The 16,592-nt window shown below is 35.2% G+C and overlaps 5 non-coding genes across 5 annotated transcripts; all 5 read right to left on the minus strand.

Annotated features, from left to right (window-relative positions):
- Positions 1 to 276: 276 nt before the first annotated feature.
- Positions 277 to 349, minus strand: TRNAF-GAA (transfer RNA phenylalanine (anticodon GAA)). Its single transcript has one exon. It is a non-coding gene; the product is annotated as a tRNA-Phe (tRNA).
- A 4,124-nt stretch (positions 350 to 4,473) lies between these two features.
- TRNAF-GAA (transfer RNA phenylalanine (anticodon GAA)) lies at positions 4,474 to 4,546 on the minus strand. Its single transcript has one exon. It is a non-coding gene; the product is annotated as a tRNA-Phe (tRNA).
- Positions 4,547 to 6,208: 1,662 nt separating this feature from the next.
- TRNAF-GAA (transfer RNA phenylalanine (anticodon GAA)) lies at positions 6,209 to 6,281 on the minus strand. The gene has a single exon. It is a non-coding gene; the product is annotated as a tRNA-Phe (tRNA).
- A 4,130-nt stretch (positions 6,282 to 10,411) lies between these two features.
- TRNAF-GAA (transfer RNA phenylalanine (anticodon GAA)) lies at positions 10,412 to 10,484 on the minus strand. Its single transcript has one exon. It is a non-coding gene; the product is annotated as a tRNA-Phe (tRNA).
- Positions 10,485 to 13,787: 3,303 nt separating this feature from the next.
- Positions 13,788 to 13,860, minus strand: TRNAF-GAA (transfer RNA phenylalanine (anticodon GAA)). Its single transcript has one exon. It is a non-coding gene; the product is annotated as a tRNA-Phe (tRNA).
- Positions 13,861 to 16,592: the final 2,732 nt, after the last annotated feature.

A 16,592-nucleotide genomic window follows, 5' to 3' on the forward strand; every position in this document is an offset into this window, starting at 1 on the left:
GCCCTTGTTATTCCATAGAAAGCAGCTATAATCTGACGTAATATCACTTTCAGAATATGCTCCTTTACCTGGGGAACATATCTGGTAAATATCTATTTGATATGTCTCATAGTTTTGTTGCTTCAACACTTTTAATTTTACATCCCATTAAAGTCTATGGGCATTCCATTTGTCATTCCTTTTAGTAAATCCCTGCAAGAATGTCCTATGAGAACAGGGCATCAATTCTATACAAATGAAGACCTACGAGCACCAAGAGCAAGAGTATAAAAGTTCTGCCGAAACCCGGGATCGAACCAGGGACCTTTAGATCTTCAGTCTAACGCTCTCCCAACTGAGCTATTTCGGCTGTGTGCTAAAGTTATGAAGTCATGAAATTGCAGCCGTTTGTTTATTGTATCTATGGTAGCATCATCAGTCAACAGAGTGATCTTTTGGGGAAAAAAATATTCTGTTGATTATATATAACTAGGCTGACCATAATGCCGCTTTAAAAAGGGACACATATGAAAAATACATATGTCAGGGCTGTTTTCAGGGCTGTTTAAAGAAATGGTTTTGTATAAGAACCCTCACATATGTATTTTTCATATGTGTTCCTTCTTAAAGTGGCAATACACGGAGTGCAGAATTATTAGGCAAATTAGTATTTTGACCACATCATCCTCTTTATGCATGTTGTCTTACTCCAAGCTTTATAGGCTCGAAAGCCTACTACCAATTAAGCATATTAGGTGATGTGCATCTCTGTAATGAGAAGGGGTGTGGTCTAATGACATCAACACCCTATATCAGGTGTGCATAATTATTAGGCAACTTCCTTTCCTTTGGCAAAATGGACCAAAAGAAGGACTTGACAGGCTCAGAAAAGTCAAAAATAGTGAGATATCTTGCAGAGGGATGCAGCACTCTTAAAATTGCAAAGCTTCTGAAGCGTGATCATCGAACAATCAAGCGTTTCATTCAAAATAGTCAACAGGGTTGCAAGAAGCGTGTGGAAAAACCAAGGCACAAAATAACTGCCCATGAACTGAGAAAAGTCAAGCGTGCAGCTGCCAAGATGCCACTTGCCACCAGTTTGGCCATATTTCAGAGCTGCAACATCACTGGAGTGCCCAAAAGCACAAGGTGTGCAATACTCAGAGACATGGCCAAGGTAAGAAAGGCTGAAAGACGACCACCACTGAACAAGACACACAAGCTGAAACGTCAAGACTGGGCCAAGAAATATCTCAAGACTGATTTTTCTAAGGTTTTATGGACTGATGAAATGAGAGTGAGTCTTGATGGGCCAGATGGATGGGCCCGTGGCTGCATTGGTAAAGGGCAGACAGCTCCAGTCCGACTCCGACGCCAGCAAGGTGGAGGTGGAGTACTGGTTTGGGCTGGTATCATCAAAGATGAGCTTGTGGGGCCTTTTCAGGTTGAGGATGGAGTCAAGCTCAACTCCCAGTCCTACTGCCAGTTTCTGGAAGACACCTTCTTCAAGCAGTGGTACAGGAAGAAGTCTGCATCCTTCAAGAAAAACATGATTTTCATGCAGGACAATGCTCCATCACACGCGTCCAAGTACTCCACAGCGTGGCTGGCAAGAAAGGGTATAAAAGAAGAAAATCTAATGACATGGCCTCCTGGTTCACCTGATCTGAACCCCATTGAGAACCTGTGGTCCATCATCAAATGTGAGATTTACAAGGAGGGAAAACAGTACACCTCTCTGAACAGTGTCTGGGAGGCTGTGGTTGCTGCTGCACGCAATGTTGATGGTGAACAGATCAAAACACTGACAGAATCCATGGATGGCAGGCTTTTGAGTGTCCTTGCAAAGAAAGGTGGCTATATTGGTCACTGATTTGTTTTTGTTTTGTTTTTGAATGTCAGAAATGTATATTTGTGAATGTTGAGATGTTATATTGGTTTCACTGGTAAAAATAAATAATTGAAATGGGTATATATTTGTTTTTTGTTAAGTTGCCTAATAATTATGCACAGTAATAGTCACCTGCACACACAGATATCCCCCTAAAATAGCTATAACTAAAAACAAACTAAAAACTACTTCCAAAACTATTCAGCTTTGATATTAATGAGTTTTTTGGGTTCATTGAGAACATGGTTGTTGTTCAATAATAAAATTAATCCTCAAAAATACAACTTGCCTAATAATTCTGCACTCCCTGTATGGTCAGCCTATATATAACTGTACTATTGTGCTTGCTTTAATAAAACCTGAAATCTCTACTGATGTTTATCCTTTGATAGTAATGATTTGATGCCAGTCATATTGATTGATAAAAAGTAAACAACCATAGCTACTTAAATTTTTCTTGAAGATATAGATGTTCCCAACAGCAGACTATTAAGTATAATAATAATTATAATAATGAATTATTATTCATTATTATGTTGCAAATACGGGATGTACTAAAAGGAATGACCAAGGGTGAATGCCAAATGGAATGCCCATAGACTTTAATGGGATGTAAAATTAAAAGTGTTGAAGCAACAAAACTATGAGACATATGAACTAGATATTTACCAGATATGTTCCCCAGATACAGTAGCATATTCTGAAAGTGAGATTACGTCAGATTATAGCTGCTTTCTAGGGAATGACAAGGGTGAATGACAAAATGGAATGCCCATAGACTATAATAGGATTACATTTAGTGCTATAGCAACACAAATATGAGAGATATCAAGTAGATATTTACCAGATATGTTTCCCAGGTACAGTAGCAAATTCTGAAAGTGAGATTACGTCAAATTATATATAAATATATATATATATATATATATATATATATATATATATATATATATATATATATATATGCTACTGTAACTGGGGAACATATTTGGTAAATATCTAGTTGATATGTCTCGTATTTTCGTTGCTATAGCACTTTTAAATGTAATCCCATTATAGTCTATGTTCATTCCATTATGTTGTTCACCCTTGTCATTCCATAAAAAGCAGCTATAATCTGATGTAATCTCACTTTCAGAATAGGCTACTATACCTGGGGAACATATCTGGTAAATATCTAGTTGATATGTCTCATATTTTTTTTGCTATATCACTTTTAAATGTAATCCCATTATAGTCTATGGGCATTCCATTTTGTCATTCACCCTTGTCATTCCATAGAAAACAGCTATAATCTGATGTAATCTCACTTTCAGAATATGCTACTGTACCTGGGGAACATATCTGGTAAATATCTAGTTGATATGTATCATAGTTTACTTTCTATAGCACTTTTAAATGTAATCCCATTATAGTCTATGGGCATTCCATCTTGTCATTCACCCTTGTCATTCCATAGAAAGCAGCTATAATTTCACGTAATATCACTTTCAGAATATGCTACTGTACCTGGGGAACATATCTGGTAAATATCTAGTTGATATGTCTCATTGTTTTGTTGCTTCAACATTTTTAATTTTACATCCCATTAAAGTCTATGGGCATTCCATTTTGTTATTCACCCTTGTCATTCCATAGAAAACAGCTATAATCTGGTGTAATCTCACTTTCAGAATATGCTACTGTACCTGGGGAACATATCTGGTAAATATCTAGTTGATATGTATCATAGTTTACTTTCTATATCACTTTTAAATGTAATCCCATTATAGTCTATGGGCATTCCATCTTGTCATTCACCCTTGTCATTCCATAGAAAGCAGCTATAATCTCACGTAATATCACTTTCAGAATATGCTACTGTACCTGGGGAACATATCTGGTAAATATCTAGTTGATATGTCTCATTGTTTTGTTGCTTCAACATTTTTAATTTTACATCCCATTAAAGTCTATGGGCATTCCATTTTGTTATTCACCCTTGTCATTCCATAGAAAACAGCTATAATCTGGTGTAATCTCACTTTCAGAATATGCTAATGTACCTGGGGAACATATCTGGTAAATATCTACTTGATATTTCTCATATTTATGTTGATATAGCACTAAATGTAATCATATTATAGTCTATGGGCATTGCATTTTGTTATTCACCCTTGTCATTCCATAGAAAACAGCTATAATCTGGTGTAATCTCACTTTCAGAATATGCTACTGTACCTGGGGAACATATCTGGTAAACAGCTACTTCATATGTTCATATTTTTGTTGCTATAGCACTAAATGTAATCCCATTATAGTCTATGGGCATTGCATTTTGTTATTCACCCTTGTCATTCCATAGAAAGCAGCTATAATCTGACGTAATATCACTTTCAGAATATGCTCCTTTACCTGGGGAACATATCTGGTAAATATCTATTTGCTATGTCTCATAGTTTTGTTGCTTCAACACTTTTAATTTTACATCCCATTAAAGTCTATGGGCATTCCATTTGTCATTCCTTTTAGTAAATCCCTGCAAGAATGTCCTATGAGAACAGGGCATCAATTCTATACAAATGAAGACCTACGAGCACCAAGAGTAAGAGTATAAAAAGTTCTGCCGAAACCCGGGATCGAACCAGGGACCTTTAGATCTTCAGTCTAACGCTCTCCCAACTGAGCTATTTCGGCTGTGTGCTAAATTGATGATGTCATGAAATTGCAGCCGTTTGTTTATCGTATCCATGGTAGTATTATCAGTCAACAGAGTGATCTTTTGGGGAAAAAAATACTCTGTTGATTATATATAACTGTACTATTGTGCTTGCTTTAATAAAACCTGAAATCGCTACTGATGTTTACCCTTTGATAGTAATGATTTGATGCCAGTCATATTGATTGATAAAAAGTAAACAACCATAGCTACTTAAATTTTTCTTGAAGATATAGATGTTCCCCACAGCAGACTATTAAGTATAATAATAATTAATAATTATAATAATAATAATAATGAATTATTATTCATTATTATGTTGCAAGTACAGGATGTACTAAAAGGAATGACCAAGGGTGAATGACAAATGGAATGCCCACAGACTTTAATGGGATGTAAAATTAAAAGTGTTGAAGCAACAAAACTATGAGACATATGAACTAGATATTTACCAGATATGTTCCCCAGATACAGTAGCATATTCTGAAAGTGAGATTACGTCAGATTATAGCTGCTTTCTATGGAATGACAAGGGTGAATGACAAAATGGAATGCCCATAGACTATAATAGGATTACATTTTGTGCTATAGCAACACAAATATGAGATATATAAAGTAGATATTTACCAGATATGTTTCCCAGGTACAGTAGCATATTCTGAAAGTGAGATTACGTCAAATTATATATAAATATATATATATATTAATATATGCTACTGTAACTGGTGAACATATTTGGTAAATATCTAGTTGATATGTCTCGTATTTTCGTTGCTATAGCACTTTTAAATGTAATCCCATTATAGTCTATGTTCATTCCATTATGTCGTTCACCCTTGTCATTCCATAAAAAGCAGCTATAATCTGATGTAATCTCACTTTCAGAATAGGCTACTATACCTGGGGAACATATCTGGTAAATATCTAGTTGATATGTCTCATATTTTTTTGCTATATCACTTTTAAATGTAATCCCATTATAGTCTACGGGCATTCCATTTTGTCATTCACCCTTGTCATTCTATAGAAAGCAGCTATAATATGATGTAATCTCACTTTCAGAATATGCTACTGTACCTGGGGAACATATCTGGTAAATATCTAGTTGATAAGTCTCATTGTTTTGTTGCTTCAACATTTTTAATTTTACATCCCATTAAAGTCTATGGGCATTCCATTTTGTCATTCACCCTTGTGATTCCATATAAAAACAGATATAATCTGACGTAATCTCACTTTCAGAATATGATACTGTACCTAGGGAACATATCTGGTAAATATCTACTTGATATTTCTCATATTTGTGTTGCTATAGCACTAAATGTAATCATATTATAGTCTAAGGGCATTCCATTTTGCCATTCGCCCTTGTTATTCCATAGAAAGCAGCTATAATCTGACGTAATATCACTTTCAGAATATGCTCCTTTACCTGGGGAACATATCTGGTAAATATCTATTTGATATGTCTCATAGTTTTGTTGCTTCAACACTTTTAATTTTACATCCCATTAAAGTCTATGGGCATTCCATTTGTCATTCCTTTTAGTAAATCCCTGCAAGAATGTCCTATGAGAACAGGGCATCAATTCTATACAAATGAAGACCTACGAGCACCAAGAGCAAGAGTATAAAAGTTCTGCCGAAACCCGGGATCGAACCAGGGACCTTTAGATCTTCAGTCTAACGCTCTCCCAACTGAGCTATTTCGGCTGTGTGCTAAAGTTATGAAGTCATGAAATTGCAGCCGTTTGTTTATTGTATCTATGGTAGCATCATCAGTCAACAGAGTGATCTTTTGGGGAAAAAAATATTCTGTTGATTATATATAACTAGGCTGACCATAATGCCGCTTTAAAAAGGGACACATATGAAAAATACATATGTCAGGGCTGTTTTCAGGGCTGTTTAAAGAAATGGTTTTGTATAAGAACCCTCACATATGTATTTTTCATATGTGTTCCTTCTTAAAGTGGCAATACACGGAGTGCAGAATTATTAGGCAAATTAGTATTTTGACCACATCATCCTCTTTATGCATGTTGTCTTACTCCAAGCTTTATAGGCTCGAAAGCCTACTACCAATTAAGCATATTAGGTGATGTGCATCTCTGTAATGAGAAGGGGTGTGGTCTAATGACATCAACACCCTATATCAGGTGTGCATAATTATTAGGCAACTTCCTTTCCTTTGGCAAAATGGACCAAAAGAAGGACTTGACAGGCTCAGAAAAGTCAAAAATAGTGAGATATCTTGCAGAGGGATGCAGCACTCTTAAAATTGCAAAGCTTCTGAAGCGTGATCATCGAACAATCAAGCGTTTCATTCAAAATAGTCAACAGGGTTGCAAGAAGCGTGTGGAAAAACCAAGGCACAAAATAACTGCCCATGAACTGAGAAAAGTCAAGCGTGCAGCTGCCAAGATGCCACTTGCCACCAGTTTGGCCATATTTCAGAGCTGCAACATCACTGGAGTGCCCAAAAGCACAAGGTGTGCAATACTCAGAGACATGGCCAAGGTAAGAAAGGCTGAAAGACGACCACCACTGAACAAGACACACAAGCTGAAACGTCAAGACTGGGCCAAGAAATATCTCAAGACTGATTTTTCTAAGGTTTTATGGACTGATGAAATGAGAGTGAGTCTTGATGGGCCAGATGGATGGGCCCGTGGCTGCATTGGTAAAGGGCAGACAGCTCCAGTCCGACTCCGACGCCAGCAAGGTGGAGGTGGAGTACTGGTTTGGGCTGGTATCATCAAAGATGAGCTTGTGGGGCCTTTTCAGGTTGAGGATGGAGTCAAGCTCAACTCCCAGTCCTACTGCCAGTTTCTGGAAGACACCTTCTTCAAGCAGTGGTACAGGAAGAAGTCTGCATCCTTCAAGAAAAACATGATTTTCATGCAGGACAATGCTCCATCACACGCGTCCAAGTACTCCACAGCGTGGCTGGCAAGAAAGGGTATAAAAGAAGAAAATCTAATGACATGGCCTCCTGGTTCACCTGATCTGAACCCCATTGAGAACCTGTGGTCCATCATCAAATGTGAGATTTACAAGGAGGGAAAACAGTACACCTCTCTGAACAGTGTCTGGGAGGCTGTGGTTGCTGCTGCACGCAATGTTGATGGTGAACAGATCAAAACACTGACAGAATCCATGGATGGCAGGCTTTTGAGTGTCCTTGCAAAGAAAGGTGGCTATATTGGTCACTGATTTGTTTTTGTTTTGTTTTTGAATGTCAGAAATGTATATTTGTGAATGTTGAGATGTTATATTGGTTTCACTGGTAAAAATAAATAATTGAAATGGGTATATATTTGTTTTTTGTTAAGTTGCCTAATAATTATGCACAGTAATAGTCACCTGCACACACAGATATCCCCCTAAAATAGCTATAACTAAAAACAAACTAAAAACTACTTCCAAAACTATTCAGCTTTGATATTAATGAGTTTTTTGGGTTCATTGAGAACATGGTTGTTGTTCAATAATAAAATTAATCCTCAAAAATACAACTTGCCTAATAATTCTGCACTCCCTGTATGGTCAGCCTATATATAACTGTACTATTGTGCTTGCTTTAATAAAACCTGAAATCTCTACTGATGTTTATCCTTTGATAGTAATGATTTGATGCCAGTCATATTGATTGATAAAAAGTAAACAACCATAGCTACTTAAATTTTTCTTGAAGATATAGATGTTCCCAACAGCAGACTATTAAGTATAATAATAATTATAATAATGAATTATTATTCATTATTATGTTGCAAATACGGGATGTACTAAAAGGAATGACCAAGGGTGAATGCCAAATGGAATGCCCATAGACTTTAATGGGATGTAAAATTAAAAGTGTTGAAGCAACAAAACTATGAGACATATGAACTAGATATTTACCAGATATGTTCCCCAGATACAGTAGCATATTCTGAAAGTGAGATTACGTCAGATTATAGCTGCTTTCTAGGGAATGACAAGGGTGAATGACAAAATGGAATGCCCATAGACTATAATAGGATTACATTTAGTGCTATAGCAACACAAATATGAGAGATATCAAGTAGATATTTACCAGATATGTTTCCCAGGTACAGTAGCAAATTCTGAAAGTGAGATTACGTCAAATTATATATAAATATATATATATATATATATATATATATATATATATATATATATATATATATATATATATATATGCTACTGTAACTGGGGAACATATTTGGTAAATATCTAGTTGATATGTCTCGTATTTTCGTTGCTATAGCACTTTTAAATGTAATCCCATTATAGTCTATGTTCATTCCATTATGTTGTTCACCCTTGTCATTCCATAAAAAGCAGCTATAATCTGATGTAATCTCACTTTCAGAATAGGCTACTATACCTGGGGAACATATCTGGTAAATATCTAGTTGATATGTCTCATATTTTTTTTGCTATATCACTTTTAAATGTAATCCCATTATAGTCTATGGGCATTCCATTTTGTCATTCACCCTTGTCATTCCATAGAAAACAGCTATAATCTGATGTAATCTCACTTTCAGAATATGCTACTGTACCTGGGGAACATATCTGGTAAATATCTAGTTGATATGTATCATAGTTTACTTTCTATAGCACTTTTAAATGTAATCCCATTATAGTCTATGGGCATTCCATCTTGTCATTCACCCTTGTCATTCCATAGAAAGCAGCTATAATTTCACGTAATATCACTTTCAGAATATGCTACTGTACCTGGGGAACATATCTGGTAAATATCTAGTTGATATGTCTCATTGTTTTGTTGCTTCAACATTTTTAATTTTACATCCCATTAAAGTCTATGGGCATTCCATTTTGTTATTCACCCTTGTCATTCCATAGAAAACAGCTATAATCTGGTGTAATCTCACTTTCAGAATATGCTACTGTACCTGGGGAACATATCTGGTAAATATCTAGTTGATATGTATCATAGTTTACTTTCTATATCACTTTTAAATGTAATCCCATTATAGTCTATGGGCATTCCATCTTGTCATTCACCCTTGTCATTCCATAGAAAGCAGCTATAATCTCACGTAATATCACTTTCAGAATATGCTACTGTACCTGGGGAACATATCTGGTAAATATCTAGTTGATATGTCTCATTGTTTTGTTGCTTCAACATTTTTAATTTTACATCCCATTAAAGTCTATGGGCATTCCATTTTGTTATTCACCCTTGTCATTCCATAGAAAACAGCTATAATCTGGTGTAATCTCACTTTCAGAATATGCTAATGTACCTGGGGAACATATCTGGTAAATATCTACTTGATATTTCTCATATTTATGTTGATATAGCACTAAATGTAATCATATTATAGTCTATGGGCATTGCATTTTGTTATTCACCCTTGTCATTCCATAGAAAACAGCTATAATCTGGTGTAATCTCACTTTCAGAATATGCTACTGTACCTGGGGAACATATCTGGTAAACAGCTACTTCATATGTTCATATTTTTGTTGCTATAGCACTAAATGTAATCCCATTATAGTCTATGGGCATTGCATTTTGTTATTCACCCTTGTCATTCCATAGAAAGCAGCTATAATCTGACGTAATATCACTTTCAGAATATGCTCCTTTACCTGGGGAACATATCTGGTAAATATCTATTTGCTATGTCTCATAGTTTTGTTGCTTCAACACTTTTAATTTTACATCCCATTAAAGTCTATGGGCATTCCATTTGTCATTCCTTTTAGTAAATCCCTGCAAGAATGTCCTATGAGAACAGGGCATCAATTCTATACAAATGAAGACCTACGAGCACCAAGAGTAAGAGTATAAAAAGTTCTGCCGAAACCAGGGATCGAACCAGGGACCTTTAGATCTTCAGTCTAACGCTCTCCCAACTGAGCTATTTCGGCTGTGTGCTAAATTGATGATGTCATGAAATTGCAGCCGTTTGTTTATCGTATCCATGGTAGTATTATCAGTCAACAGAGTGATCTTTTGGGGAAAAAAATACTCTGTTGATTATATATAACTGTACTATTGTGCTTGCTTTAATAAAACCTGAAATCGCTACTGATGTTTACCCTTTGATAGTAATGATTTGATGCCAGTCATATTGATTGATAAAAAGTAAACAACCATAGCTACTTAAATTTTTCTTGAAGATATAGATGTTCCCCACAGCAGACTATTAAGTATAATAATAATTAATAATTATAATAATAATAATAATGAATTATTATTCATTATTATGTTGCAAGTACAGGATGTACTAAAAGGAATGACCAAGGGTGAATGACAAATGGAATGCCCACAGACTTTAATGGGATGTAAAATTAAAAGTGTTGAAGCAACAAAACTATGAGACATATGAACTAGATATTTACCAGATATGTTCCCCAGATACAGTAGCATATTCTGAAAGTGAGATTACGTCAGATTATAGCTGCTTTCTATGGAATGACAAGGGTGAATGACAAAATGGAATGCCCATAGACTATAATAGGATTACATTTTGTGCTATAGCAACACAAATATGAGATATATAAAGTAGATATTTACCAGATATGTTTCCCAGGTACAGTAGCATATTCTGAAAGTGAGATTACGTCAAATTATATATAAATATATATATATATTAATATATGCTACTGTAACTGGTGAACATATTTGGTAAATATCTAGTTGATATGTCTCGTATTTTCGTTGCTATAGCACTTTTAAATGTAATCCCATTATAGTCTATGTTCATTCCATTATGTCGTTCACCCTTGTCATTCCATAAAAAGCAGCTATAATCTGATGTAATCTCACTTTCAGAATAGGCTACTATACCTGGGGAACATATCTGGTAAATATCTAGTTGATATGTCTCATATTTTTTTTGCTATATCACTTTTAAATGCAATCCCATTATAGTCTATGGGCATTCCATTTTGTCATTCACCCTTGTCATTCCATAGAAAGCAGCTATAATCTGATGTAATCTCACTTTCAGAATATGCTACTGTACCTGGGGAACATATCTGGTAAATATCTAGTTGATATGTCTCATTGTTTTGTTGCTTCAACATTTTTAATTTTACATCCCATTAAAGTCTATGGGCATTCCATTTTGTTATTCACCCTTGTCATTCCATAGAAAACAGCTATAATCTGGTGTAATCTCACTTTCAGAATATGCTACTGTACCTGGGGAACATATATGGTAAATATCTACTTGATATTTCTCATATTTGTGTTGATATAACACTAAATTTAATCATATTATAGTCTATGGACATTCCATTTTGTCATTCACCCTCGTTATTCCATATAAAAACAGATATAATCTGACGTAATCTCACTTTCAGAATATGCTACTGTACATGGGGGAACATATCTGGTAAACAGCTACTTCATATGTTCATATTTTTGTTGCTATAGCACTAAATGTAATCCCATTATAGTCTATGGGCATTGCATTTTGTTATTCACCCTTGTCATTCCATAGAAAGCAGCTATAATCTCACGTAATCTCACTTTCAGAATATGCTCCTTTACCTGGGGAACATATCTGGTAAATATCTATTTGATATGTCTCATAGTTTTGTTGCTTCAACACTTTTAATTTTACATCCCATTAAAGTCTATGGGGATTCTATTGTGTTTATCAGCGAAACACTTCTTAGTGGTTATATAATGTGTATGTATATATATTTTTATTATTATGATTGTAATAGCATAAATTTAGCTTAACAGTCATTTGTACCCTTGTTAAGAATTGTTAACATTTACAATCTTAGTTTAAGTATATTAGGTTAGAATATTTAAGAATAAGTATTTCAAAGTGACATCTGTTTACAATTGTTTTTTTTTCTATGGATAGTAATTTTAGTACACCTCTCTAGTTTTAGTCGAGCACACAGCACACACGGAATATATATACACAAATAATATCTAACAAATCTAATGGGTATTACGATTATTACGCAAATGTATATACTCCGATATTTCAGAGGAGTGTCCCTACTGTTAGATTTGATTGGATATTGGCCCACGGCTGTATTAACCAATGTATGGGCCAAGATAGGAGGCGTGCCAAAACTTTCTGCTGCTGATTGGTTAGAAGGGGTTCAAATAGAGCAAGACTTAGAGTAAGAAAATAGCCTGATGAAACGGCACTAAGCCGAGAAACGCGTTGCTAAGCAACACTTTTATATATTTTAATAAAGTGTATTTGATTTTTTAAGTCTCGCTCTGGACTTTGAATTATTTCCCCTTTTTGGTGAGACCCGCCTGGTTGGGTCTATTTCGCCAGGTATCAACGGCGTAGTGTTTCCTCCTGTTGGCGTTCCTGATTGGTGATCGGCATTGGAAGTGGAGCCTCGTTCTGGATACCAGCAGTCACAGCCACAGAGAGTCAGCCGAGCGGCTCAGAAGCTTTGGCTCATTCGTTATTGCACTGAATGTGCAATCCTGTTTGTGAGTACCCGGATTTTATCCTTTGTTGTTTTTTCTATTCTTTGAACTTGCTGCACCAAGAGCGCCTCTCGTTTTTTGTCTTTTAGGACTTGATTTGACATTCCATTTTGTCATTCACCCTTGTCATTCCATAGAAAACAGCTATAATCTGGCGTAATCTCACTTTCAGAATATGCTACTGTACCTGGGGAACATATCTGATAAATATCTACTTGATATTTCTCATATTTGTGTTGCTATAGCACTAAATGTAATCATATTATAGTCTATGGGCATTCCATTTTGTCATTCGCCCTTGTTATTCCATAGAAAGCAGCTATAATCTGACATAATCTCACTTTCAGAATATGCTACTGTACCTGGGGTACATATCTGGTAAACAGCTACTTCATATGTTCATATTTTTGTTGCTATAGCACTAAATGTAATCCCATTATAGTCTATGGGCATTGCATTTTGTTATTCACCCTTGTCATTCCATAGAAAGCAGCTATAATCTCACATAATCTCACATAATCTCACTTTCAGAATATGCTCCTTTACCTGGGGAACATATCTGGTAAATATCTATTTGATATGTCTCATAGTTTTGTTGCTTCAACACTTTTAATTTTACATCCCATTAAAGTCTATGGGCATTCCATTTGTCATTCCTTTTAGTAAATCCCTGCAAGAATGTCCTATGAGAACAGGGCATCAATTCTATACAAATGAAGACCTACGAGCACCAAGAGCAAGAGTATAAAAAGTTCTGCCGAAACCCGGGATCGAACCAGGGACCTTTAGATCTTCAGTCTAACGCTCTCCCAACTGAGCTATTTCGGCTGTGTGCTAAAGTTATGATGTCATGAAATTGCAGCCGTTTGTTTATTGTATCCATGGTAGTATCATCAGTCAACAGAGTGATCTTTTGGGGAAAAAAATATTCTGTTGATTATATATAACTAGGCTGACCATAATGCCGCTTTAAATAGGGACACATATGAAAAATACATATGTCAGGGCTGTTTTCAGGGCTGTTTAAAGAAATGGTTTTGTATAAGAACCCTCACATATGTATTTTTCATATGTGTTCCTTCTTAAAGCGGCAATATGGTCAGCCTATATATAACTGTACTATTGTGCTTGCTTTAATAAAACCTGAAATCTCTACTGATTTTTTTTTTAAAATATTTATTTATTTGATGCTGCCATAAAAATAATCTTACAATTTAGGCATGTAAAAGAAAAGCACCAAACAGATGGAAACATAATATGTCTTCGACAATTCAAAACAAAATTGGTGGATACAATATTCAACCTGCAAAAATGACATGATATATAGACATCATTTATCCATATTATCCATTTTGCCAAAAAAAAAAAAAGAAAAAAAAAAAAGAAAGAACATACCAAAAATTAAATCTTCTTTTAGCCTTGGCAGCACATTTTATACATGAGGATAAAAAAGAGAAAAAAGAGGGAAAATTCTGGGGAGGAAAAGAAGAAGAAAGAGAAGAAAAAAACAAAACAGAAAAAAAACCAAAAAAAAAAAACCCTGCTCTCCGCCCCATCCCGCTGACTTTCCCCACATCACTAGGATACCTATCCTCGCCATTTCCTTACCATACTTCTCAAAACTATTTAGATTTGTCTACCTGTAACTTGAGACCCACTCGGGTGGGAAGTCACCTAACAGAACCAGATCATAAAAACATTCAGAACTTAAGAATGGGTATAGTATAGTCTTTTGTATATCTTCCGAGAATATCTTAATTATTGGTAGCCATCCCAATAGGAACTTTTTAATTCCTCGTTCATTTACCTCTCTGAGATGGAAAGATTCAAAAATTATCTGCATCTGAACCGTTTTAATAAATACTGAAAAACCTGGCATCTTTTTGGACTTCCAGTTTTTTTAAGATTAAATGTCTAACCAGTAATATAACTGTATTTAAAATCTTATTTTGTAAAGCTGCCCCTTGACTGGAGCGATCCGTTAAAAATAGTATGTCTTCTACATCAAAATGAATATTAGATTGATACAGTCTATTTATCCAAAAGACAACCCTCTTCCAAAATTGCCCAATCCTGGGACACTGCCAGAACATGTGTAAAATATCTGCACTTCTAGAAGCACATCTTGGACAAAGAAAATCCGGACCGGTATACATTTTAGCCATATTCATTGGCGTACAATAAAAATTATTGAAAAGTTTCATGTGGCTTTCTTTCCAGCTTATTGGAATGTAACATTTATTTAATGATTTACAGCTGTCTCTTAATGTGTCATGATCTATAACTGGTATTAAAGATCTCCATTTTGCACTCAGTTTATCCAAAAAGGAATCGCTTTGTTTGGCCAGCATAATACTGTATAGTAGTGATATTGAGGGCGCTTTGACCCGGGCAACGACCATAATGGACCTAACTTCCGACCAAGCGACTGTCTCACTGCCATTCCATCTCTTAGATGTTATAAAATGCTGCACTTGCAAATAAGCATATAAGCTCTTACTAGATAAATCGAACTGAGATTTTAAGTTGTCAAAAGATATGATTTGTCTCTCCTCTGTAAAAAATTGACCAACTAACTTAAGATTTTTGCTATACCATTCTCTATATATCCCCTGGTTATTTCCAGGAGAAAATTTGGGATTGCCTATTAAAGGTAGATATTCTGAGTATGAATAATCAATGCTTATTAGCGTACAGAGTTTTTGCCATGCGAGAATAATATTTTGCATAGATATTAAACTCTTTATATTATTCGGGATTTCTTTAGATTGAATATGTAATAAGGCTTTGAGTGAGAAAGGGGCAACTAAGACATTCTCCATTTCTGGAGTTGAGAACCAGCTAGTTTCTGTAAGCCAATCCAATGCGATTTTGCTCAAAGCTGCAAGATTATAGAATCTTACATTAGGTAATGCTAGACCAGCAGCTTCACGTGGTTGCATCAGTTTTTCTATTGCGATACGTGGTTTCTTGTTATTCCAAATAAATTTGGAGAAACTGGAGTTCAGTTTCTGTATGTCTGTTTGGTTTAAAATTAATGGAAGATTTTGTAATAAGAAAAGAAGCCGGGGAAAGACTATTGTCTTGACGAGATTTACTCTGGCAGTCATTGATAACGGGAATACATCCCAAAATTTCAAATCAGAATACATTTTCTGAAATAAAGGATAAAAATTAAGACTATACCCTTTTAAGGGATTTCTATGAAGAATGATTCCAAGATATCTAAGAGACTCAACCTCTCTAAACTCCAAATTGGCAAATGCATGACTTTTTTTAATCCACATTAACTCACTTTTATTATAATTTACTTTATAACCTGAAAATGAACTGAAAAAATTCAAACAATCTATCACTGTGGGAATAGCCCTATGTGTATTATATAAACATATTAGTATATCATCCGCATATAAAAAGGTTTTGAGGACCGTCTTACCGATAGTAATCCCTTCTACAATGTCCCTTAATCTTATCGCCAACGGTTCCAATGCTAAATTGAAAAGTAGAGGGGATAGCGGGCATCCTTGCCTAGTACCCTTTTTCAGTTTGATCCCTGGAGT

Source organism: Bombina bombina, chromosome 8 (genome assembly GCF_027579735.1).
Source record: "Bombina bombina isolate aBomBom1 chromosome 8, aBomBom1.pri, whole genome shotgun sequence".
In the NCBI taxonomy this organism is placed as follows: Eukaryota; Metazoa; Chordata; class Amphibia; order Anura; family Bombinatoridae; genus Bombina; species Bombina bombina.